Here is a 27,490-nt window from a genome sequence, read left to right as displayed (position 1 = left end):
GAACAAAGGGATCCCAGAAATACTTTTACAACAATTTGTGTTATGACTACACACGTGGTATATAAATAATTTCAGTGAGAAACCCAAAGTTTGTGAAAAAGTTAATGATTTTTTTAATATGATCACATTTGATGTTATGTGTTGATTTGTAATATGAGTGATTTTTAGCAGGGCCATATTATCCATTGAAAGTATAAGGTGTGATAAAGGGATGTCGGTTGAGCTAAACATTCTCTGGTAATAATGTTTTACTATGGGCTTGTAATACAAGATAGCAAAATAATCTCTCAGCTCTCCATTTGTAATCTAGGCAATTGTGTGGTCCACATTCACATGCAAAAAAAACTTTATAAGCATTTCAAAAACTTTCATGGCTTAAAATGTCTCTTTGTATCAGTAATTTTAAGGTGCTTTCTAAAAATACATTGCCATTTGCAAAAATACTTGAGTTCAAATTATCAGTGCTCGAAAGAGAACTTTTAATGAGTATGTGAAAATCTCCATCTCGGTTGCTGGGGAGAGGAGAGAATTGGTGATGTAGGTAGTTCCCCCACATATAATTCAGTCTATTGTCTATTGCACAAAAAGCTTCTTTCTAGCGGAGTTAACGCACGAGTGGGAGCAATAAATAGTGCTCCACTCGTAATCTAGCTCATAGTGTATAACAAGAGCAAAACTGTCATTAAGATTGGAAACTGGGAAAAACCTGTGTCCTTAAAGGGTTAAAATACAGAGCTCTATAAATAAAATATATGTTTTATGTTCAGAATAAACAAATAATTTGTGGAGCATGTGTAAATAAACGGGCTGGTGTTGATAGATTCAACTTTCCCAGGCATTTCATTATACTGTTCTGCACTCAGCTAAGGTGTGTCTGCATTATTTGTGAATACAATGTGTTTCAGTAACATGTTTAATCATATAATTGTTAACATGTCTTTGTAATGGATGTGCTTTAGCTTGCTATAGAGATTTTTTTTGACAAATGACCCTCAAAGACGTCAGACAATACCCATAAGTGAGTGGAAAGTTTTAATAGTTAACATTTTGTTACAAAACTTCACCTTAGGATATCTCAAACTATTTGATGGTAAATCCTATCGTTAATTTTCTTTGCTGTGGCTTCCTTGCTAAACTAAGCGGCTCCGGACGCCCACTGCATAGCTCTTTTTGTATTTTTACAATTAGGTGATGCTTCCACCTCTAGGCCAATAGCTGTGCTAGCCATCGGCTTGGTAATGTCAACATGCATGGTGATGCCACCAGCATCCTTGGAATCCCCAGGTGATGCTGGAGTCATAACCCACCAGATATGTGGGGTAAATGCAGGGGGGATGAAATGAGCTCCAAAATCCCCCCAAGATGACAAAACATAGTCTGCATTGTGTCGTCATTCACAGTTAAAGGAGCATTAAACACAAAATGTGTCTTTCATGATTCAGAACATATTGTTTAAACAGCTTCCCATTTTACTTATATTAATAACATTTTGCTTCATTCTCTTGGTATCTTTTCTTGAAGGAACAGTAATACACTACTGGGAGCTAGCCAATGACAAGAGGCATATCATATATGTGCAGTCACCAATCAGCAACTAGCTCCCAGCAACCAGTGCATTGCTGCTCCTGAGCCAACCTAGGTATGTTTTTCAACAAAAGATACCAAAAGGACTAAGCAAATTTGATAATAGAAGTAAATTGAACACTGTTTATATTGCATAATCTATATCACTGGTTTTCAAACTTGTCCTCAGGCTTCCTTAACAGGCCAGATTCTGAGGATATTTGAACTGGAGCACAGGTGAAATAATCAGCTGATTTGTAAACATGGTTATTTTACCTACTCTCATCCAAGGTAAAAAGGTACTTTTCCCTGCAAGCAAGGATTGGGGTTATGCTGTGTCCATGTAATTCTCTTTAGTAAGAGTAATGGTGGCTTTTAGCAGTTGGAAGACGGCAAGGTGATCTTTGCTTACCTTCCAACATTATTGCTACCCCTATATAGAAAACCAGGGTTGGTTACTCTGTTTTTTCTTTATCTGCAGGTCTATGTCAGTGACGATTCTGTCACACCTGTTTGCTGTACCTGCCCTACAGCGGATCCACAGATAAGTGCTTTTGCCTTCTAGGTGAGAAGGATGCAGCACTAAGTAGTTCCTTGTTTTGAGAGAGAGAAAAAAAGGATACTTAGAGAACAAGGTGGATCCTTATGGGACTGAATATCCCTTTTAAAGGTTGGGGATTTATTGGGCAGCAGTTCCGGGCACTGTTCTGTCATGTGAAGTTTTTTTTTATTTTGGCTATGGGGATTTGTTTGCACAAGTTTACCTTTTATTAAGTTTGGGTATTCTCTCTTTAAGAAAGTTGTTGGACCGCACCTTACTTTTGAATTTGTGATCATGTGACCGCTCTGTAACTTCCTGAGTGCTGAACAGTTTGTTTCTAGCCGGCTGTTTGGAAGCCGGATTTTCTAGGAGACAGACTGGATTTTCTGGCATTAGATCGTTTTTCCTGCCTGTCGCTTCTCTCTGAAGTTTGCAGCTTTCTAGGATCTGCAGTTTGAACAGAATTTATCTGCTGGTGTGGATTGGATTCCTGGTTACCGGTTGGGTGAGTCTCTCCAGCATGGCTGGGGTATAGAGGTGCCGGTTTTAATAATTATTTATCTATGCTTAGAACTTTATTCTAATTTGTTATATTGAAATTAGAGTATAAGGGAAAAGGGCTATTTTATTTACTTTGGAATCCGATTCCAAGCTTTCTCTGTTATTTGATAAATGTCTTGTGCAGATGCCCAGGTTATACCTCCTGTGCAATTTTGTTCCCCTTGCCTTAATAAAGTTTTATTATCTAAGGATAAGGATTCCTTATCTGAGCCTTCTTTTTCTCAGGATAATGCTGTTCAGGGGTTGTCTTAGCCTTCTGCTAACATGTCCCAGTCCTTGACAGAGTCACGTGCAGTGCCCTGCGGTTCCTCTCAGTCAGTCTCTGGGAGTGTTTGTTTGCCTAAAGATTTTGCTGCGCAATTGACTTCTGCAGTTTCTGCAGCCCTAAGTGCTTTACCTAGTTCTGGTAAAAGGAAGAGGAAATCTAAGAACATTTCTATGGGTTCTAATTCTGCCAAGACTGATTTGGTTAGTCTTTCTCAGTTATCTAGCAAGGATCATTCCACTGCAGCTTCTGAGGGCGAGATTTCTGATTCAGAATGTGCAGTTCCTAGTACAATAGATTCTGAGGAGGTTAATTTTAGATTTAAACTGGAGCATCTCCGTTTACTTTTGAAGGAGGTTTTAGCTACTTTGGATGACTCTGACACTGTTGCAGAGGCTCCTAAAAAGGCTAATAAACTGAATAGAGTTTTTGATGTCAAACCTAAATCTGTGGAGGTTTTTCCTGTTCCAGATCGCATGTCTGACATTATATCTCAGGAATGGGAGAAGCCGGGTGTTCCTTTTAACCCGTCTCCTGTGTTTAAAAAGATGTTTTCTGTGGCTGAGGCGCACTGTTCCTAGAGTAGAGGGCGCTATATCTACCTTAGCCAAGATAACTACTATTCCTCTCAAGGATAGTTCCTCTTTGGATAAGAAACTGGAGGGTTATTTAAGAAAAATGTTTCTTCATCAGAGTTTGCAGTGGCAAACAGTTGCTAGTATTGCAACAGTTGCTGGTGCAGCCTCTTATTCGTGTGACTCTTTCTCTGATCTAATTTCAGAGGAGACTACTATAGAGGAGATCCAGGATAGGATCAAGGCTCTAAAGCTGGCTAATACTTTTATCTGTGATGCCAGTATGCAACTTATTAGGCTGGGAGTCAAGATTTCTAGTTTTGCAATACAAGCCTGCACAGAGCCCTTTGGTTAATGTCTTGGTTTGCGGATGTGACTTATAAATCCAAGCTTCTGTCTCTACCTTTTAAGGTACAGAGATCATTTCCATGGTTACTGGTGGAAAGGGAGTTTTTTTTCCACAGGATAAGAAGAATAGACCCAATGGTCATCAGACTTCTAATTTTCATTCCTTTCATTTCTTCAAGGGACAGAGATCTTCCTCGTGTTCTTAATCTGAGCAAGCCGAGACTTATTGGAGAGCTAGCCAGCCCTGGAACAAGGGTAAGCAATCCAAAAGTCAGCATGAAGGGGCTGCCCCCGATTCAGTTCTGGATCAGATAGGGGCAGGTTTTCCTTTTTTCAGAGGCGTTCCAGATCCTTGGGCAGTGGATGTAGTCTCCCAGGGATACAGGGTAGGATTCAAGTCTTGTCCCCCCCAGGGACAGATTCCTATTATCAAGATTATCTGTAAACCAGGTAAAGAGAGAGGCCTTCTTAAACTGCATAAGGAATTTGTCCTCTCTGCTGGTGATTATCCCAGTTCCTCTAGCAGAACAGGGTCAGGGATTTTATTCAAATCTTTTTTTAGTTCCCAAAAAGGAGGGAACTTTTCAACCCATTCTAGACTTAAAGTCTCTTAACAAGTTTCTCAAGGTCCCGTCCTTCAAAATGGAGACTATTCATTCTATTCTCCCTCTAGTTCAGGAGGGTCAGTTTGTGACCACTATAGACCTAAAGGATGCATATCTTTATGTGCCTATCCACAGGAAACATTTCAAGTTCCTGAGGTTCACTTTTTTAGATCATCATTTCCAATTTGTAGCCCTGCCTTTCGGCCTCGCCACTGCTCCTCGAATCTTTACGAAGGTTCTAGGGGCTCTTTTGGCTGTGGCCAGATCTCTAGGGATTGCAGTGGCTCCTTACCTGGACGATATCTTGGTCCAGGCGCCATCTTTTCAGTTAGCAAGATCCCATACAGATTCTCTGTTAGCTATTCTTTGCTCTCACAGGTGGAAGGTGAATCTAAGGAAAAGTTCCATGGTGCCAAGTACCAGGGTATGTTTTCTGGAGACAATCATAGACTCAGTATCTATGAAGATTTTTTTGACGGAGGTCAGAAAATTCAAGCTTCTGGAGGCCTGTCGTTTTTTTCAGTCTGCTGTTCGTCCATCGGTGGCTTTATGCATGAAAGTAATTGGTCTCATGGTGGCATCTATGGACATTATTCCATTTGCTCGCTTCCATCTGAGACCTCTACAGTTACGTATGCTGAATCAATGGAACGGAGACCACTCAGATCTCTCTCAGAGGATAGTTTTAGACTCTCAAGCAAGGATGTCTCTGTCTTGGTGTATCTCCCAGGACCATTTGTCTCAGGGCACTTGTTTCCTGAGACCTTCTTGGGAGATTGTGACCACGGATGCCAGCCTGTTAGGCTGGGGAGCAGTTTGGGGGTCCCTAATAGCTTGAGGAGGAGTTTGCCCTACATAATAAATATCCTAGAATTGAGAGCAGTTCTCAATGCTCTATCAGCTTGGCCTCAACTGAGTTTCATCTGGTTTATCAGATTTCAATCGGAAAACATCACTTTGGTGGAGTATATACCCACCAAGGAGGAACTTGGGGCTTGTTGGGTATGAAGGAGGTGACTAGCATTCTTCAGAGGCCAGAGTCTCACAATTGTCATCTCTCTGCTATTCAAATCCCAGGGGTGGACAACTGGGAAGCGGATTATCTGAGCAGGCAGATGTTTCATCCAGGGGAGTGGGTTCTCCATCCGGACGTTTTTTCGATGTTAACCTTCAAGTGGGAGTTCTGTAGCTGGATCTGATGGCATCTCGTCCAAACGCCAAGCTTCCAAGATACGGAGCAAGATCGAGAGATCCTAAAGCAGCTCTGGTAGACGCTCTGGCAGTGCCATGGGATTTCGGTCTAATTTATCTGTTTCCTCCGGTTGCGTTCCTTCCTCAGTTGACAACTCGTATCAAACAGGAGCAGGCTTCGGTGATTCTAATAGCTCTAGCGTGGCTCAGCAAAACTTGGTTTGCGGATCTAGTGAGGATGTCGTAATTTCTACCGTGGAAATTGCCTCTCAGGAAGGATCTTCTACTTCAGGGTCCCTTCCTCCATCCGAACTTAGTCTCTCTAAAGCTGACTGTTTGGAGATTGAACGCTTAGTCTTGTCCAGACAAGGTTTTTCTGTGAAGGTTATTGAGACTATGATTCAGGCTCGTAAGCCTGTTACTCGCAAGATTTATTATAAGGTATGGCGTAAATACCTTTATTGGTGCGGATCTAGGGGTTTTCTTGGAGTCAGGTGAGAATTCCCAGTATTCTGTTCTTTCTTCAGGAGGGCCTGGAGAAGGGTTTATCAGTCAGTACAATAAAGGGTCAGATTTCGGCTCTGTCGATTCTTCTGCAGAAGCGTCTGGCAATTTTGGCAGATGCTCAATCTTTTGTCCAGGCTTTGGTTAGAATCAGGCCTGTGTTTAGGTCAATTGCTCATCCTTGGAGTCTTAATCTGGTTCTTAAAGTTCTAAAGCAGGCTCCATTTGAGCCTATGCATTCTGTTGATTTCAAGTTATTGTCCTTGAAGGTTTTGTTTCTGCTGGCAACTTCCTCTGCCCCTAGAGTTTCTGAGCTTTTGGCTATACAGTGTGATTCTCCTTATCTTATTCTTCATGCGGATAAGGCGGTTCTCCGTACTAAGTTAGGATTTCTACCTATGGTGGTCTCGGAACACAATATTAACTAAGAAATTGTTGTTCCTTCATTTTGCCCTAATCCTTCCTCTAAGAAGGAGCGGTTATTGCACAATCTGGATGTTGTGCGTGGTTTAAGGTTCTATTTACAGGCTACGAAAGATTTTCGTTAATATTCTGCTCTTTTTGTTGTCTTTTTAGGTAAACGGAGGGGTCAGAAGGCCACTTCTACTCTCTCCTTCTGGTTGAGAAGTGCTATTCAATTGGCTTATGAGACAGCAGCATCCATAGAAAATGACGGCTCACTCCACTAGGGCTGTCGCTTCCTCTTGGGCCTTTAAAAATGATGCTTCTATGGAACAGATTTGCAAGGCGGCCACTTGGTCATCAATGCATACTTTTTCCAAATTTGATGTTTTTGCCTCAGCTGAGGTTTCTTTTGAGAGGAAAGTTCTTCAAGCAGTGGTGCCTTCTGTTTAGGTTTGCCTGTTTTGTGTATCCCTCCCTTCCATTCTGTGGACTCTAGCTTTGGTATTGGTTCCCACTAGTAATTGTAAGGATTTGTGGACTGTCCATGCCATTGGAAAGAAAACATAATTTATACTTACCTGATAAATTATTTTCTTTTCTGGCATGGAGAGTCCACGACCCACGCTTATTTTCAAGATGGCTTTTTGTCATTTTTCTAAACCTCAGGCACCTCTATACCCTTTGTGTATTCTTCCTCGGCTGAATGACTGGGGATTGTGGGTAGTGGGAGGATACTTGAAGCTTTGCTGGGGTGTTCTTTGCCAGGAGTTGAATTCCCAATAGTAATTTAATGGATTCGTGGACGGTCCATGCTAGCAAAAAACAATAATTATCAGGTAAGTATAAATTGTTTTTCACAATGTTAGTGGTATCTTCTTGTACTAGATAGACTGTATTTGAGATATTTATTTGAATTAGATTGACTAAAGAAAGAAATCTCTAGTCCTTGCAGTTGCAAGGGTTTACTGATATGTAAATAACAGGACCTGTTCCTACTCGCAGTACCAACTTGTATATCAGCAGCTAAGCAGTCTTTCAAAAACAGTAAACACCTTGAGATTGTAATATAAAATGTAATATAACATGTTTAATAGTGAACAGTAAAACAACTTTTTTGTAATTTAGTTCTTAAAATTGTGGCTTTTCTAATTCTCAAAACTGAAAATGCATACTGTAGATTTCTTAGGCTAACCATGCTACATATATTTACCTAACTGGCTTTAACGTATAAAAACAATGCACTTTACACTAACAGTATGACCTTGACAAACCTTAATATCTGCAGACTCAAGCCCGGATTGATTCCTGGCAAGTGGTGGGTGGACTTTAGCTACTGAAAAACATTTGAAACAAAGATGATAATTTGTTTTTAAAACATTTAGACTTAGCTCACATGTTATTCTAAGGAAAGACAACATTAATGTCTAGTAATTACAAACGCCTAGATTACGAGTTCTGCGTTAGCTTTAAAAAGCAGAGTTAAGGGGTCCTAACGCTGCTTTTTAACACCTGCTGGTATTACGAGTTTGGCAGGTACAGGTGTACCGCTCACTTTTTTCCGCGACTTTTCCATACCGCAAATCCCCTTACGTCAATTGTGTATCCTATCTTTTTAATGGGATTTGCCTAACGCTGGTATTACAAGTCTTGGAGAAAGTGAGCGGTACAGCCTCTACCTCCAAGACTCCTACCGCATATAAAAGTCAGTAGTTAAGAGTTTTATGGGCTAACGCCGGAACATAAAGCTCTTAACTACAGTGCTACAAAGTACACTAACACCCACAAACTACCTATGAACCCCTAAACCGAGGCCCCCCCACATCGCAAACACTATAATAATATTATTTAACCCCTAATCTGCCGACCGGACATCGCCGCCACCTACATTATACCTATGAATCCCTAATCTGCTGCCCCTAACATCGCAGACACCTACATTATATTTATTAACCCCTAATCTGCCCCCACAACGTCGCCGCCACCTACCTACAATTATTAACCTCTAATCTCCCGCCCCCAACGTCGCCGCTACTATAATAAAGTTATTAACCCCTAAACCTAAGTCTAACCCTAACACCCCCCTAAGTTAAATCTATTTTTAATAAATCTAAATAGAATTTCTAAAATTAAATAAATTAATCCTATTTAAAACTAAATACTTACCTATAAAATAAACCCTAATATAGCTACAATATAACTAATAGTTACATGGTAGCTATTTTAGGATTTATATTTATTTTACAGGCAACTTTGTATTTATTTTAACTAGGTACAATAGCTATTAAATAGTTAATAACTATTTAATAGCTACCTAGTTAAAATAATTACAAAATTACCTGTAAAATAAATCCTAACCTAAGTTACAAATACACCTAACACTACACTATCAATAAATTAATTAAATAAATGAACTACAATTATCTAACATAAAATACAATTGAATAAACTAAACTATGTTACAAAAAACAAAACACTAAATTACAAAAAAATAAAAAAATATTACAAGAATTTTAAACTAATTACACCTAATCTAAGCCCCCTAATAAAATAAAAAGCCCCTCAAAATAATAAAATTCCCTATCCTTTTAAGGGCTGGTAAAAGAGCTGATTACTTTGTAATTTAGTTTAGGATAGGGAATTTTATTATTTTGGGGGGCTTTTTTATTTTATTAGGGGGCTTAGATTAGGTGTAATTAGTTTAAAATGCTTGTAATATTTTTTTATTTTTTGTAATTTAGTGTTTTTTTGTAATATAGTTTAGTTTATTTAATTGTATTTTATGTTAGATAATTGTAGTTAATTTATTTAATTAATTTATTGATAGTGTAGTGTTAGGTGTATTTGTAACTTAGGTTAGGATTTATTTTACAGGTAATTTTGTAATTATTTTAACTAGGTAGCTATTAAATAGTTATTAACTATTTAATAGCTATTGTATCTTGTTAAAATAAATACAAAGTTGCCTGTAAAATAAATATAAATCCTAAAATAGCTACCATGTAACTATTAGTTATATTGTAGCTATATTAGGGTTTATTTTATAGGTAAGTATTTAGTTTTAAATAGGATTAATTTATTTAATTTTAGAAATTTTATTTAGATTTATTAAAAATAGATTTAACTTAGGGGGGTGTTAGGGTTAGACTTAGGTTTAGGGGTTAATAACTTTATTATAGTAGCAGCGACGTTGGGGGCGGGAGATTAGGGGTTAATAAAATGTATTATAGTGTTTGCGAGGCGGGAGTGCGGTGGTTTAGGGGTTAATACATTTATTATAGTGGCGGCGATGTCCGGTCGGCAGATTAGGGGTTAATAAGTGTAGGTAGGTGGTGGCGACGTTGGGGCAGAAGATTAGGGGTTAATAAATATAATATAGGTGTCGGCGATGTTAGGGGCAGCAGATTAGGGGTTCATAGGGATAATGTAGGTGGCGGCGTTGTCCGGAGCGGCAGATTAGGGGTTAATAGTATAATGCAGGTGGTGACGATGTTGGGGGAGGCAGATTAGAGGTTAATAAGTGTAAGATTAGGGGTGTTTAGACTCGGGATTCATGTTAGGGTGTTAGGTGCAGACTTGGAAAGTGTTTCCCCATAGGAAACAATTGGGCTGCGTTAAGAGCTGAACGCTGCTTTTTTGCAGGTGTTAGTTTTTTTTTCAGCCAGCTCAGCCCCATTGTATCCTATGGGGAAATCGTGCACGAGCACGTTTTTCCAGCTTACCGCTACCGTAAGCAACGCTGGTATTACAGGTAGAAGTGGAGCTAAATTTTGCTCAACGCTCACTTTTCTGAGGCTAACGCAGCCATTCAGAAAACTTGTAATACCAGCGTTGTTTAAAGTAAGCGCTGGAAAAAAAGGAGCGTTAGCCCCGCAAGTTTTTACCGACAAAACTTGTAATCTAGTCGAAAGCGTTTAATGTTCCTGTAATACTCTGACCTCTGAATCTTTAGCCTTGCAGGATACAGGAAATGTTGATCTCCTTAATCTCTGCAGCCTCAACCAGTCTCACCACACTCAAACTACCATACCATACTGTAACTCGTTAACTTAGTTTTTGACATCACAGTTTGGAGTGTTAAAGGGACATTTAACAGTAAATAGATGCTAAATATAATGATGTATTTAAAGCAAAGATTAGCCTGTGAATACTATAAAGATGTATTTTTTAATTGTGTTAGTTGTTTAAAGTGAGAGTAAATCCTATCATTTCAAAAACACTAGGATTTGCCATCACTAACGGCCACTTTTATTTATCAGTTTTACAAAAACAAATAAAAAAGTTCCTTTATTTTTCCGTGGCTTCACTGCCGAGCCTAGCGGCCCACAGCACTGTTCCGTTTTTCAATAAAGTGACGTTTCTACCTTTTAGCCAATAACCGCGCGGGCCGGTTGGCATTATTGGCTAAAAGGTGGAAACATCATCTCATTGAAAAAATGAGCAGTGCCGTGGGCCATCAGAGACGCTTAGCTAAGTAGTGAAGCCGTGGCGAAATAAAGGCACCTTTTCATCAGTTATTTTAAACTGATGAATGAAGGTGAGCTTTAGTTTTAGTGATGGTAAATCCTAGCGTTTTTGAATATTGAGGAAATATGTGTAAATGTATTAGGCAGTATTTTGGGGCTAAAGTTGGCGGTCAGGCCCAGACTGGCCATAGGGCATACAGGGCAAATGCCGGGTGGGCCCGGCTCTAATGTGGGCCTTGCTGCTATAAAGAAGCCCCTCCCTCTCTTAATAGAGTACATTTTCTGTGTGGCTGTTAAGCAAAGGTGCTGCCGTATGAGAGTTCTGGTCTATTATGGCTACCTAGCTGACAGATGTCTAACTGACATGGGCTGCTCTGCCTTTAAATGCCTGTGCCTGATTTTGGTCCCAGTCTGGTCCTGTTGGCGGGAGTGGGGTATTAGAAAAAAACGGCACTAAAAAGTGCCTTTATATTGCGGTCTATGGGAACTATGTGTTCCCAGTAAATATATACAGTATCTCACAAAAGCGAGTAAACCCCTCACATTTTTGTAAATATTTTATTATAACTTTTCATGTGACATAACTGAAGAAATGATACTTTGCTACAATATAAAGTAGTGAGTGTACAGCCTGTATAACAGTGTAAATTTGCTGTCCCCTCAAAATAACTCAACACACAGCCATTAATGTCTAAACCGTTGGCAACAAAAGTGAGTACACCCCTAAGTGGAAATGTCCAAATTGGGCCCAATTAGCCATTTTTCCTCCCCGGTGTCATGTGACTCGTTAGTGTTACAAGGTCTTAGGTGTGAATGGGGAGCAGGTGTGTTAAATTTGGTGTTATCGCTCTCACATTCTTTCATACTGGTCACTGGAAGTTCAACAAGGCACCTCGTGGCAAAGAACTCTCTGAGGATCTGAAAAAAAGAATTGTTGTTTTACGTAAAGATAGCCTAGGCTATAAGAAGATTGCCAACATCATGAAACTGAGCTGCAGCACGGTGGGCAAGACCATACAGCGGTTTCACAAGACAGGTTCCACTCTGAACAGGCCTCGCCATGGTCGACCAAAGTAGTTTAGTGCACATGCCCAATGTCATATCCAGAGGTTGTCTTTGGGAAATAGACGTATGAGTGCTGCCAGCATTGCTGCAGAGGTTGAAGGGGTGGGGGGGTCAGCCTGTCAGTGCTCAGACCATATGCCACACGCTGCATCAAATTGGTCTGCATGGCTGTCTTTTAAAGATGATTCACAAGAAAGTCTGCAGTTTGCTGAAGACAAGCAGACTAAGGACATGGGTTACTGGAACCATGTCCTGTGGCCCGATGAGACCAAGATAAACTTAATTGGTTCAGATGGTGTCAAGCGTGTGGGGGCAGCCAGGTGAGGAGTACAAAGACAAGTGTGTCTTGCCTACAGTCAAGCATGGTGGTGGGAGTGTAATGATCTGGGCCTGCATGAGTGCTGCCGGCACTGGGGAGCTACAGTTCATTGAGAGAACCATGAATGTCAACATGTACTGTGACATATTGAAGCAGAGCATGATCCCCTCCCTTCAGAGTCTGGGCCACAGGGCAGTATTCCAACATGATAAAGACCCCAAACCCACCTCCAAGACGACCACTGCCTTTCTAAAGAAGCTGAGGGTAAAGGTGATGGACTGGCCAAGTATGTCGCCAGACCTAAACCCCATTGAGCATATGTGGGGCATCCTCAAATGGAAGGTGGGGGAGCGCAAGGTCTCTAACATCCACAGCTCTGTGATGTCGTCATGGGGGAGTGGAAGAGGACTGCAGTGGCAACCTGTGAACTCCATGCCCAAGAGAGTTAAGGCAGTGCTGTAAAATAATGGTGGCCACAAAAAATATTGACACTTTGGGCCCACTTTGGACATTTCCACTTAGGGGTGTACTCACTTTTGTTGCCAACGGTTTAGACATTAATGGCTGTGTGTTGAGTTATTTTGAGGGGACAGCAAATTTACACTGTTATATAGGCTGTACACTCACTACTTTACATTGTAGCAAAGTGTCATTTCTTCAGTGTTGTCACATGAAAAGATATAATAAAATGTTTACAAAAATGTGAGGGGGTGTACTCACTTTTGTGAGATACTGTATGTATATGCTTATATACATATATATATATTTATGTGTTAATATATGTATATAAGCCTACACATATATATTTAAATTTGCTGCCATTTCTGCGCTACTTACCCCATTCGATGTGCTTAGGTTCTGATGTCATCTAACGACATCAGACCAAGGCTTCCATTGGAGCCTATGGAAGTGCTTTCTCGTGAGCACAATGCTTCCCAGCAATGTGAACATGAGCTTGCATTCACATTGCTGACAACTTGTAATACCAGCGCACATTAGAGTGTGCTTGTATTACACAGTGGAGCGCAAATATTGCTTTTATGAAAGAGATATTTAGTCCTTCACTTGTAATCTGGCCTACTATTGCCTGTTCATATCTGTCCCTAATTGTAATCTAAAACTAGAATAGTGTGGTGCTCTTTGGCAGTTCTGTGGTGGAATGGTGCTGAGGGGTGCTTGGCACCTCCAGATGCTCATACTGCACCCCTGTTTAGCTGCAAAGGGCTTCATATAAAATCTGGGATGTGTTTTCACCACCATTGTTAGCCTCCCAAAGTTCTAGAACCACCACTGGCAGTGTCCATTGCCATGCAGAAACTCTGTGGTATTGCAAAGACCACAATTTTGAGAGATAAATTGCAGGAAAAGGGGCAAAATAAATTATAAATGTGTAAATGTGTATTGCATTTTTTTACTATACATAATTAAATATTTATATTAAAATAATTATGGTTATTGAATGTGATTTACCACCTCAATAACCCGAAATGACAAAGATAACCATACAGTTTTGTCTATTTTAACTAGAATCCCCAACTGCATATTCATCTTTCCGCTTTTACTTTATTTTATGCGTGCTATTTTAAACAACGGACATTGTGAAATTATAACAAAATAGCCCCTGAAGAATTTCTAGTATATATTAGTTTTGTACTTTTTATTTTCTTGGACAGCAACTTATACCTTTCCAACTGCAATAAAATTCCTAAATGTTTAGATAACCGTGTTTGATGGAAAATAGCTATTACCCACAATCCCCGTGAATAAATATGACACAAACCAGATAATGTAAAGCCACGCAACCTCCCTGCCTGCAAAAGGGTTAAACTGGGAGTGGGCGGGGTCTCTGAGGATAATCTATTTCCTGTTTAGGGTTGTGGAACTGGAAAATGTGTGGAGGCTATTGAGAGATGCGGACAATAGGGAGGTCGGGGATGCCAGGGCTGATACACCAGGGCACGTGAGAAGATGGTTATTGTGCAGCTGGACCTCCCTACCGCTGGGCAAGGGGAGACTGGGGGGCACATTGTTGCAAGGTAACGCTCTAGAGCTGCATGGCATCTGCGTGCAGGTTATGTTTGCTCACCTGTTTGCTTAGTGGCTGCTAATGCCTGAGTGCACTGCAGCTCCTCTACAAAGAATCCTATGCCAGGTGGTGCGGTGCGTAGCAAAGAGCTAACAATCAAATTATTGCATAGGTGGTTGTGGTGGTATAGACTGCTACAGCCTTTGTATTGCTGGTATCACTTTTCCATCATAATCTACTATGGAAATAGACGTAATAAATAGGACAGTGGATAAAAGCATTATCCTGTCATGGTGTAATACTCACAATTTATAAATGTACTGTATTTTATTTTCATGATGATAATAATATGTTTAAGTTGATTATATTTTCTGTGATGTAATCTATGCATCTACCACTTCTGTTCTGATAGTGATCCATGCACTACCACCTATTATTATGTATAGTATTGCTGCCTTCATTGGGGTGTAATATATTTTTTTATTTTATTACCAAGATGCTTACTTAGCATAAATTATTCAGATTGTGCTCAGAACTGAAACTAATCATCAGGCAGATTTTTTTTTTTTTTTTGCTGGCACTGGGAGTGCTTATTTTAGTTCAGTAGAACTGGGTTGGGGTTATAGTTTCCTGTTTAACATCTAATTCTGTTGCTGTCATCTTCTGATAACATTTTTATTGTAGTTATTGTAATTTCGTTTATAAGATGCCATTTTATATGTAAATATTAAAGAGCACAAGCTTCAGTTTCAGGACTGTTCAAATTGCTCAGTTTTATGGAAAACTTTGAAAACCCAATTGCACCATAAAAGGTTTTTTTTTATTTTTTTTAGGGCAGATTATCTGTCTGCAAAGCAAGTTGGTGTCACAATCTTAGTTTACATTTGTTGGAACTGTTTGGATTTCCAGGAAGGGGTGTGTCTTACTTTAAAGAATCAAAATCTCTTATTAAATGTGTTTTATATGTAAAAAAATTTTTATTTGTGGGGTGTAAATTATCTATAGACCCTGACATGTTTTGTGGACATTTTTAACTTTTTGAGAAGTGGAATCTGGTTGTGTATATGCAAGTTAGCCCCTTACTCAAAATTATTTAAATGTGTATGTTGTGAACAAGCCAGTAATGTGGAAGTATCTTTGCAAAATAGCTATTAAGAGTATTCATGGGGATATTTGTGAGATTCCTAGTATGGGGCATTACTAAAAAGGTGTGTGTATATATATGTGTGTGTGTGTGTGTGTTTGTATATGTGTGTATATATATATATATATATATATATATATATATATATATATATATATATATATATATATATATATATATAAATAACATGGCATGAGTACATTTGCTCTATACTTTAACCAGTTTGTACTCCTGCTACTTGGATTTATTTGCAAGGATAATGCTACTACTTTAGAAACTATTGTTAAGATAACTTCTTTCAGGTGGCATACTAATCAATGGTTCTTTACTGCTATGTGAAGTAGCCTGCATATGGGTTCATGCTGTCCAAGGCCAATTTGAATGGGGGCCCCTTGAACGGAGTGAGTGCTCTAAAACTGGATATACTAGAAACTGGAAGTGACATTTACCAAAGTAGGAGTTGTAGTTCACAATAAACATTCACAGTATATTTATCCTGTGAGTGCCAAGTGAAGTGATCATTCTGGAGCTGAATAAAAGGTGACATTTATCCAACCAGTGCATAATAGGAGGCTACACTTGACAATGCCTGCTTGTCTTTATATTTATCTTGTGAATGCCTGTTTAGAACATCAGTATGAAACGTGAATGGTTAGGGAATATATGTATCAATTAATCCCCACTAAGAATTTAATACAAATTATCAGCTCCAACATGAATTATGTTTGAAGTATTACCATAATTAAGTGGTCGTTGGGGTGCTAAATGTCCAAAAGTATATAAAGTAAACAAAGGAAGAAAAGTGGACAAGTCTAGAGCACTCAAAAGATAGTATTATATATGAACAAGTGATGGCAGGGGGAACCACCAACTATTGAGAGAGAATGTATAAAACTATTTAATTGCCATTATAAAACATAAGTGTCCAAAATAGTGAGTGTATTAAAACTTAGATTACAATAAAAGTATTGAGTGCCAGAAATCACAAAGTACTAAATAAGAGGAATAAGGCTCAACAGCAGGGCACCACACAGACCAATACAAACATGCTAGTGTGCTGCATGAGAAACCATTACCTATAAAAAGAGGATTGATCTCACAACATATTATACTGATTAAATGCAGCAACAAGGGCTAGTAAGCAAAGGTCCGAGTAGCAACCATAGCTAACGATAACTCATTAATAGCTCAAAACAAGCTGTAAAACAGACAAAATTAAGGTAAAATAATGTGATTACTGGACTCAGGAAAAACACTGATGCGCTACGTGGCTTTGTAAAAGGCTAACCAGAGCCTCCCTACATAAAAGTAATCGAATGGCCAATCAAAGGTTAGCATCGTACCACACCTCTTAAATGCTCCTATCACATGAACTGCAATTTAATTGGTTGGCAAACAACGTCATATGATAGAGAGCAGGGGAGTTGGCCAATCAGACTCTTCAAAAAAAAACGTCATAGTGAAGACCCTTATTTCAACGAGATCGTAAATATTTCCAACAGGCAAAATACCTATATTTATTTATCGATCACATAAACTTAAATGCTGATAGTCATACTGCAAAAGTACAATGCAGGGGGGTATATGAAAGTGGAGCGCTTAAATGTTCCTTGATATGAACAGATCGTAGGGATGAGAGATAATAGAGATTGAAAGCTGATATTTAAATTCCAAAGCGCTGCAATAGTAACAATGACCAATATCAAAGTGATGTGGTGAGACAGAGTTTCAAATAGGGCATGTAATTTTAAACAACTTTCCAATTTACTTTTATCACCAATTTTGCTTTGTTCTTTTGGTATTCTTAGTTGAAAGCTAAACCTAGGAGGTTCATATGTTAATTTCTTAGATCTTGAAGGCCACCTCTAATCTAAATGCATTTTGATCGTTTTTCACCACTAGAGGGCATTAGTTCACGTGTTTCATATAGATAACATTGAGCTCATGCATGTGAATTTACCATGGAGACAGCTCTGGTTGGCTAAAATGCAAGTCTGTCAAAAGAACATAAATAAGGGGGCAGTCTGCTGAGGCTTAGATACAAGGTAATAACAGAGGTAAAACGTGTATTATTATAACTGTGTTGGTTATGCAAAACTGGGGAATTGGTAATTAAGGGATTATCTATATTTAAAAACAACAATTCTAGTGTTGACTGTCCCTTTAAATATAACAAAGAGACGCTTGTAAGATTAATCAATAAATGTATCTACTCAAATTAAAGCCATAATATTTTCTATGTAATACATTATGATATAGCCGTATTAAATAACGAGTCTCATGAGTGACACCATAGTAGTACTATGGCAGTTATAGATCTCACACATAGGGGAATTAAAAGCAATTATTTTATCAGGACATTTTTGTGTGTATTTATCTCTATCCTATACATGGACATTGCATGGGAGATGACATGGATATATATACACTTCTAATCAGTACAGTTCATATTAACATATGTAGCGCTGTGATGATAACATAGTAAAAGCAAAAAGTACCCACAATACAGTATAGTCATATGGTAAAGTATGCTTCACACTGAGGACCTAAAGTGATCACTGGTATTTAAACCAGTATTATGATATAAAAGCCATGAATTTCTCAATAAGTTAGCTTATAGTAATTAATTTGGCAAGTCATTCCCACATCTCTTTCTTAATGGTGAATAACTAAATAGTATGGTCATTTACAGAAAAGAGCCATATCCATCCTGTTCATTTAAACCTACTGGTGTAAGGATGTTTAACCAAAATATCCACCTGCAGTAACATGGATTCTATATTTCCACCCCTTATTCCAGGTCTAATAACTTGTAAGACGATACTTTTACATTAGGTTTTGTTCCATGTGATTTTAGGTAGTGTCTGGCCACAGGAGTCAAATTTTTGTCTTGTCATTCTCACAATTTTTGATGTTGTTTATGTGTTCGCCCAATCTCATTCGTAATTCGCAAGTAGTGATTCCTATGTACCTTTTGCCACAAACGCAGGATCGGCAGTACACAAAATTCCTAGTCCAATTAGCGAATCAGTACATTTTCTTTGTTCCACCTATAAGTGTGTTAAATTCTCTCTCATTGTTTAATATACTGTATTTACAAAAGCTACATGAGCCGCAAGGGTACGTACCACAAACATTTCTGTTACTGTTTTTTTCTCCTGACAAAATGACTTCTGACCAGTTTATTACCAATCGTAGGAGCTCTTCTCCAACTGGTGTACATCTTATCTCCCACAAATTGGGATAGATCCTTTTCAGACTTAAGAATACCAGTATGGTGATTTAGTATTTCACTTATAATCTGATGTTCTTCATTAAATGTACTAACAAATCTCACTTTTTCATTAATGTTGGTGATTTTATTTTTAGGAATCAACAATTGGTCCCTTGGTGTTTTTTTTCGCTCTTTGAAAGGCTTTGCAAATTATTTGGCATGTATAGCCTCTCTCCTTAAGACGTAATTTAAGTTCTTTGGCTCTTTCATAAAAGACAACATCATCTGTACAATTTCTCTTTACTCTTAAAGGGCCACTAAACCCAAAATATTTCTTTCATGATTCAGATAGAACATACAAATTTAAACCACATTACAATTTACTTCTATTATTTATTTTGCTTCATTTTTTAGATATCCTTAGTTGAAGAAAAAGCAATGCACATGGGTGAGCCAATCACATGAGGTTTCTATGTGCAGCAACCAATTAGCAGCTACCGAGTATATCTAGATATGCTTTTCAGCAAAGAATATCAAGAGAATAAAACAAATTAGATAATAGAAGTAAATTAGAAAGATGTTTAAAAATGCATTCTCTTTCTAAATCATGAAAGAAAAAATGTGGGTGTCATTTCCCTTTAAGAACTCCCCCGTGGGATTGCTCTTTTTGTTTGCCATGTATGGCAGCTGTATGGAATTAGTAGCTGTGTCTTTTCTATATAGGTCAGTTTTCAACTTGTTTAGGTCAACTTTATAGATTTCACATCCAAAAATTCAACCTTTTCAGTACTCATATGTAAGCCTCAAATTTAAATTTTCCTGAGTCCAGTTATCACATTATTTGACCTTAATTTTGTCTGTTTTACAGCTCTGTTTTGAGCTATTGAGTTATCTTCAGCTATGGTTACTACTCAGACCTTTGCTTACTAGCTCTTGTTGCTGCATTTAATCAGTATAATACGTTGTGAGGTCAATCCTCTTTTTATAGGTAATGGTTTCTCATGCAGCACACTAGCATGTTTGTATTGGTCTGTGTGGTGCCCTGCTGTTGAGCGTTTAGTACTTTGTGATCTCTGGCACTCAATACTTTTATTTAATCTAAGTTTTAATACACTCACTATTTTGGACACTTATGTTTTTATAATGGCAATTAAATGTTAAGTTTTATACATTCTTTCTCAATAGTTGGTGGTTCCCCCTGCCATCACTTGTTCATATATAATACTATCTTTTGAGTGCTCTAGACTTGTCCATTTTCTTCCTTTGTTTGTTTACTTGTATAGAACATCAACTTGTTACAATTCTTAGAACCCTAAAACAATTGATGGGCCATATTAATAATTTACCTAATAGGCAAGGGAGGGCCAGATTAAACTATCTTGAGGGCCGCATATAGCCACAGGGCAGCTACTTTGAGACCACTGCTTTAGCTACTCATTTATTTATTTTTACTGCCATGGGAAAAATCAGCATCATCTGTGCTTTACAGTGGGATGTGGTTGCTGAGGAAATATTTAGGTAAAATATCTTCCCTTTTTACATAGAGATGTTCATATTATTATAATGTTAGTCCACTTATTACAGATGTGCTGCATCACTTCCAAGCGATTTAGCACTTGAGTATCCTTTATTTTGACTATAGCTGTATGTCTCTTTTTTTTAAAGGGATATGAAACCCAATCCTTTTTCTTTCAGGATTCAGAGCATGCTTTTTTTAAAACTATTTTCTAATTTGCTTCTATTGTCAAATTGTCTTCATTCTCTTGGTAACTTTTGTTGTAAAGCAGGGACGTATGCTTAGGAGCTGGCCCATTTCTGGAGCACTATATAGCAGCAGTTTTCCACTTGCAAGACCACTAGGTGACAGCACCATTTCCTTCCATGTAGTGCTCCAAATACATACCTAGGTATCTCTTCAACACAGAATATAATGGGAACATAGCACATTTGATAATAAAAGTAAACTGGAAACTTTTTTTTTTTTAATGGTATGCTCTACATTTATTGGGTTTCATATCCCTTTGAGTGCTAATGACGGCTCTGAGCCGTCACAGAGTTTCCCACTCTGGTGCTAATGACGGCTCAGAGCCGTCACTAGCACTCTCCCACCTTGAGGGAGATCTGGGGGCTCCCACCTGCTCCTACCCCGGCGCTCGTGCCTGTAGAGTGACAGGCATCACCGGGGCTTCCTGTTTTGCGTGATGACGTCACGCGCAACAACGGGTTGAAGTCACTGCGCAACTTTATTTATACTTAACAATGTTAAGTATAGGAGCAGGGGGCATGCTGCTTAGAAGCCTGTATCTCGGGCATCTAAGCAGCTACAGACCCCCAAGACCCACCCACCATTGGAAAGGTAATCGCCTAACCTTTCCAACAGTGCAAATCTTGGGGGTCTAAAAAAAAAATAAAGTAAAAAAAAAAAAAAAAATTGTTAAAAATAAAAAAAAAAATTAAAAAAATCTTAGCACCCAGGTTGGAAAGTGCTTGCACTCAAAGGGTTAAAATAGCCTAGAAGGTTTATGTAAATAACTACTCAAAAAATAATTTGCTTAAATGGTTACATTGGTCATTGATTCCTCTGCCATTTTAATTCAATACAAAAACTTTTTGGGGCTGATTTATTTACCTCCGTTTCGTGCCTAATGCACCTGTTTCCTTGCTGGAAACAGGAGTTAAGAACCTTGTCTGTTAGGTCTTAAGACCGCTGCTCTTTAACTCGTCTGCCTCCTCTCATGCGATCGGGTTGATTGACAACCCCTGCTAGCGGCAGATTGGCCGTGAATCTGCAGGGGGCGGCAGTTCACCAGAACTGCTTGTGCAATGTTAAATGCCGACAGCGTATGCTGTCAGCATTCAGCGATGTTGGATCATGTCCGTCCGACAGTTAGTAAATCGGCCCCAATGTATTATGCTTATCTAGTTCAACTGCTTTTGACAGACATCAGTAAACCACAGGTTGTACAGACCAATTACATTACTGTGCTGCAGCTGATACAATAAGCATTTTCTTTTAAAGGGCTACTTCGCACTTTCTTTTAAAGCAGATAGTGGTCTCTAAAAAGTAACTACGCTCACTGCTCTTATGAAATGCTTTAAAACCAAACCTGTTTCTAATGGTGTTTAAAATACACTGCCGTTTGTGTGAGTGTGTGTACAGTATATACCCATGTAAAGATGTTGTTGTTTTTTTTTTGTTTTCACTTAAATTTTAGATGGCAATGTATAGTGCCAAACAGCATTGTGAGGGTTGTGGATTGTCACAGTTTTAAAGTCTGAAGAGGTGGCAATGCTTATGGGTGTTTTTGTGTTTGTTTTGTATTTCCTGGAAAAATCTATACTGTACTCAAGTTGTTTGTCAAGCTAAATGGAAATGTGTGAGTTGATATAGTTTCAGCAATATCCTCTGTCTTAGTCTGACCAGTATGATCATATTTTAAATACAGTATTAGCAAGATCTGCAGACTGTGTTTTTAATATTTACTCCCTTAATACACTTATAGTTATATTTTTTTTATTTTCAGTACTGAGCAATAGCAGATAATGCAAAGGTAAAAGTAACAATTGACACAAAATACTGTCCAAAAAACATGAAAACCAATATATTCCAGGCTTATCATATAAATGTCATAGATACAGGATTTAAAACAAGAAACAATCAATGCTGCTATCTTTCTTTTAAACTGTGCATGATTGTTAGGCGTTATATTAAAAGCCATTGTTACAAATGTGTTATCGACAACATAGAAATTGCAATTTTTAACATTCAAGATTCAGATTGTATACAATTGATCACAGTAATAATAATTTATTTGATCAAAAAAAAATTCTTTTCTTTCTTGGTAGCCTTTTTTTAAACTTAGCCTTTTCTGAAGTAGGCTCAGGAGCGTGCATGTGTAGTGAGCACTATTTGGCAGTAGTTGTACTTTCTAATGCACACTTCTGAGCTTGGTTGAGTATGCTCTAAGAAAAAGCTACATTTTAACAAAGGACACCCAGAGACAGTAAGTATGTTGCTAGACGTAAAGTTTTTCTTTAGAATTGTACACTCTCTGAATCAGTACAGTGATTATATTATTGTTCAAACACATTCCTAAACTATGAGCAAAACATGAATATCCTTAGGGCTACACTTTTAAATGAACTGTATTTTATTTAAAGGGACATAGCAGTCATAGTTGAAATTTACATAAGTGCATTTGTATTCTGAATAGTTTCTATGTTACAATTGTATTAGAAACAATGCTTGTAGTAAACCCCATTAACGTTTCAGTAATATACATAAAGGGGTTGGTCAAAATAATGTGAACACCATTGTTATAGGGGTTAATATTATCAGTGAAGGGGACCCCAATTATCTTTTTTTCTTTGTCTGTATTCTCTAGGTTGTATGCTAATGAAATAAAAGTTATGTTCAGTAGAGGTTATTACAACTGGTCAGTGAAATGGGTGACTTGTCAGACTTCCAAAGAGGACAAATCGCAGGAGCATACATTACTGAAACAGCCAAATTGGTGTTTCAAGAGCAACAGTTTCCATGATTTATAACTGCGTACACAAAGCATGGCAAGACTTAATTGGTGAAGGAGAATAGTGGGTGAAAACTGAAACTGAATGATAGAGGCCGTTGAAAACTAACAATTGTGTCCAAACAACAGGAAACTACTGCAGCAAAAATAAATGCAAAACTTTGTATTCACCTTGAAGACCCTGTTTCCACAAAACATTCAGCAGAGATCTTCACAAAGCCATCATCCATGGAAGAGCTGCAATTGCTAAACCTTTAATCGGATGCCTGTGCAAAAAAGATGGTCACCATGATCATAAAATATAGGCATCTGAAGATTGGAAACAAGTGATATTCTCTGATCAGTCATCATTTACATTATTCCCAACAGCAAGTTTTGGTTTATGTATGGATAACTTACAAGGAAGTGTACAAATTGGACTGTCTGGTTCCAACTGTTAAACATGGGGGTGGACCTGTGATGATTTTGGGGACAATATGTTGGTATTGGCTGGCCCTATCATTACCCTAAATTGTCATGTTACTGCCATCATGTACTTGGACATTCTAGGTGATAAAGTGCATCCAATGGTCCATTCTAGGTGATCAAGTGCATCCAATGGTCGAAATTTTGTTTAACAATGCAATTTTTCAAGATGATATTGTGCCAATACACACAACCAGAACAGTCCAGTCTTGGTTAGGTTTCTTTATCTTTATTTACACAAGGACTTTGTGCACAGTTTTTTTTTTCTTCTTCTTCATTTTAATTATTTTATATCACTTGGTTTGTGGAGTGCCAATATGAACTTTAACATCTGCCCTGGCCAACTTAATCACCTGACTTGAATATCATCTATTCACTGTGGACAGTTTTGGAGAGAAGAGTGAGAAGCAGATTCCTTCCTCCAACATATCTAAAGCAATTGGCAGATGTTCTGGTGGAATGTTGTACCATCTGTCTATTTAAAAGTTCTAGGAATCTCACAAGAATGTTGAAAGCTCTATTAAAGGCAAAAGGTGGTCCTAAACCTTATTAATAAAGAAACATTGCTACTTCCCAGGTGCTCACATTATTTTGCCCAACCCCTTTATGCTATGTATTCACCATAGCAAGAGTAAAAGCTATTGCTTACTAAAAAGCTTATTGTGTTTAATTGAAACATCCCTGCTAGTAAACGTGTAATGCAAAAATGCTACTATTCAGACTTGAAATACACATGTACATTTCATTTATGTCCCCTGACAAAAGTATACATTTATCAGAGTGCTTGTTTGATACAAAATATATTCCACATGGACATTAAAGTGAATGTAAATTTAGATAATAAAGTGCCCGGTTTTAAAAAAAAATCAGATTAAAAAACGGGCACTTTAATTCATTAAAATTTACATTTCACTTGTGCTGTGAAAATACTTACCTTTTTAATCTTGACAGCCGCTCCAGGGATTCCCCCGGTCGTCGCAAGCCTCTTCATACGTCAGAAATGACGGATCGGTCATCCTCCAATCATGGCTTCCCCCCGGAAAAATCGGTGTCTGAATGATTGGAGGAAGCCGGATTCCTCATTTTAGACCCAGGAAGAGGCTTTGCAACGGGCGGGGGAAGTGATGCAGCGGCTGTCAAAATTAAAAGGTAAGTATTTTCAAAACACGAGTGAAATGTAAATTTTGATGAATTAAAATGCCCGTTTTTAATCAGCACTTTAGCATCTAACTTTACTTTCACTTTAAGCTGCTGGGTGAGCTACAGTAGCTTTGTTACTACTCGCTCTATTAGTTTTCCTGCCGCTCAATTCAAAGCTGTTCTCTTAATTTAATCCTCCAACAGTGCTGTTTAGTGACAATCTGTATCTTCACACTGGGTGCTGCCATCTTGGAATTTAAGTTTTGTAACCTGTAACAGAAGTGTTGGACATTCACAGAACATTTATAGATATTGTCTTCCTGACAAGCAGTATTATGCACTTCAGTTTAGCGTGCACAATACAGAGCTGTACATTTTTGCAGTGCTGCATTTCTCTTTTTTTTTTTTTTTTTTTTTTTTATTACTTTAAAACTGTAAAAAAATGTACAACTGTCCAAGAAGCCAGCAATTTCACTTATCTGTAAAAGCACACTGCCTGTGTCAAAGAATGCAACAAACGTGTACCAAGATGGCGACACCCAGTATAAAGATGCAGAGCTTTACCAGCTTTAAGGAGAGGTTCTAGAGGAAAAACAAAAGCATAGCACTGCTACTGTAGTTGTACAATTGAAAGTGAAAGTAAATTTTGATGCTAAAGTGCCCGGTTTTTAAAAATTTGATTAAAAACAGGGACACTTTAATCAATTTACATTACACTCCTGTTGTGAAAAAATACCTTTTAATCTTGACAGCCGCTCCAGCTTCCTCCACCCGTCGCAAAGCCCCTTCCTGGGTCTAAAATGAGGAATCTGGCTTCCTCCAATCACAGCGTTGAATCTGACACTGATTTCCCCCGGGAAGCCGTGATTGGAGGATGATGACATCCATTTTTGACGTCAGAAATGGTTTGCGACGACCGGAGGAAGCTGGAGCTGCTGTCAATTTCTCCAACATAGGTGTGTCCGGTCCACGGCGTCATCCTTACTTGTGGGATATTCTCTTCCCCAACAGGAAATGGCAAAGAGCCCAGCAAAGCTGGTCACATGATCCCTCCTAGGCTCCGCCTACCCCAGTCATTCTCTTTGCCGTTGCACAGGCAACATCTCCACGGAGATGGCTAAGAGTTTTTTGGTGTTTAAATGTAGTTTTTATCCTTCAATCAAGTGTTTGTTATTTTAAAATAGTGCTGGTATGTACTATTTACTCTGAAACAGAAAAGAGATGAAGATTTCTGTTTGTAAGAGGAAGATTATTTTAGCAAACGTTGCTAAAATCGATTGCTGTTTCCACACAGGACTGTTGAGATGAAGTAACTTCAGTTGGGGGAAACAGTTGGCAGACTTTTCTGCTTGAGGTATGACTGGCCACATTTCTAACAAGACTTTGTAATGCTGGAAGGCTGTCATTTTCCCTATGGGGACCGGTAAGCCATTTTCTTAGTTTAAGTAAAAGAATAAAGGGCTTCATAAGGGCTTATAAAACTGGTAGACATTTTTCTGGGCTAAAACGATTACTTTACTAAACATATTTGGCAGATTATAACTCTTATAGTTATTATAATCTTGGGGATTGTTTTAAAAAAACGGCAGGCACTGTATTGGACACCTTTTTCAGATGGGGGCCTTTTCTAGTCATAGGCAGAGCCTCATTTTCGCGCCACTAATGCGCAGTTGTTTTTGGAGAGCAAGGCATGCAGATGCATGTGTGAGGAGCTAAGAACCACTGAAAAAGCTTATAGAAGGCGTCATTTGGTATCGTATTCCCCTCTGGGCTTGGTTGGGTCTCAGCAAAGCAGATACCTGGGACTGTATAGGGGTTAAATGTAAAGACGGCTCCGGTTCCGTTATTTTAAGGGTTAAAGCTTTCAAATTTGGTGTGCAATACTTTTAAGGCTTTATGACACTGTGGTGAAAATTTGGTGAATTTTGAACAATTCCTTCATACTTTTTCACATATTCAGTAATAAAGTGTGTTCAGTTTACAATTTAAAGTGACAGTAACGGTTTTATTTTAAAACGTTTTTTGTGCCTTGTTGACAAGTTTAAGCCTGTTTAACATGTCTGAACCATCAGATAAGCGATGTTCTATATGTATGAAAACCAAGGTTTCTCCCCATTTAAATATATGTGATAATTGTGACATAGTGTCCAAAAAAAGTAGGGACAATGATGCCACAGATAATGATATTGCCCAAGATGATTCCTCAAATGAGGGGAGTAAGCATGGTACTGCATCATCCCCTTCTGTGTCTACACCAGTTTTGCCCACACAAGAGGCCCCTAGTACATCTAGTGCGCCCATACTTATTACCATGCAACAATTAATGGCTGTAATGGATAATTCTATTGCTAACATTTTATCCAAAATGCCTACTTATCAGAGAAAGCGTGATTGCTCTGTTTTAAACACTGAAGAGCAAGAGGACGCTGATGATAACTGTTCTGACATACCCTCACACCAATCTGAAGGGGCCAGGAGGGAGGTTTTGTCTGAGGGAGAAATTTCAGATTCAGGAAAAATTTCTCAACAAGCTGAACCTGATGTTGTAACATTTAAATTTAAACTAG

The 27,490-nt window shown here is 38.4% G+C and overlaps 1 protein-coding gene across 2 annotated transcripts in view; it reads left to right on the top strand.

The window, feature by feature from the left end:
- The first annotated feature begins 2,495 nt into the window (after positions 1-2,495).
- PHETA1 (PH domain containing endocytic trafficking adaptor 1) overlaps positions 2,496-27,490 on the top strand; it is a 58,116-nt gene continuing 33,121 nt past the window's right edge. The window contains exon 1 of one of the 2 annotated variants that reach the window (XM_053701711.1): positions 2,496-2,609. The gene's annotated coding sequence lies outside the window, so the exon portion shown is untranslated. Of the gene's footprint in view, positions 2,610-14,268; positions 14,442-27,490 lie in introns of those variants that run through there. The other variant, XM_053701710.1, reaches the window with a different exon arrangement.

Source organism: Bombina bombina, chromosome 2, assembly GCF_027579735.1.
Source record: "Bombina bombina isolate aBomBom1 chromosome 2, aBomBom1.pri, whole genome shotgun sequence".
In the NCBI taxonomy this organism is placed as follows: domain Eukaryota; kingdom Metazoa; phylum Chordata; class Amphibia; order Anura; family Bombinatoridae; genus Bombina; species Bombina bombina.
The sequence above is the reverse complement of the archived record's forward strand: the minus strand, read 5'-3'. Positions and strand labels throughout refer to the sequence as shown.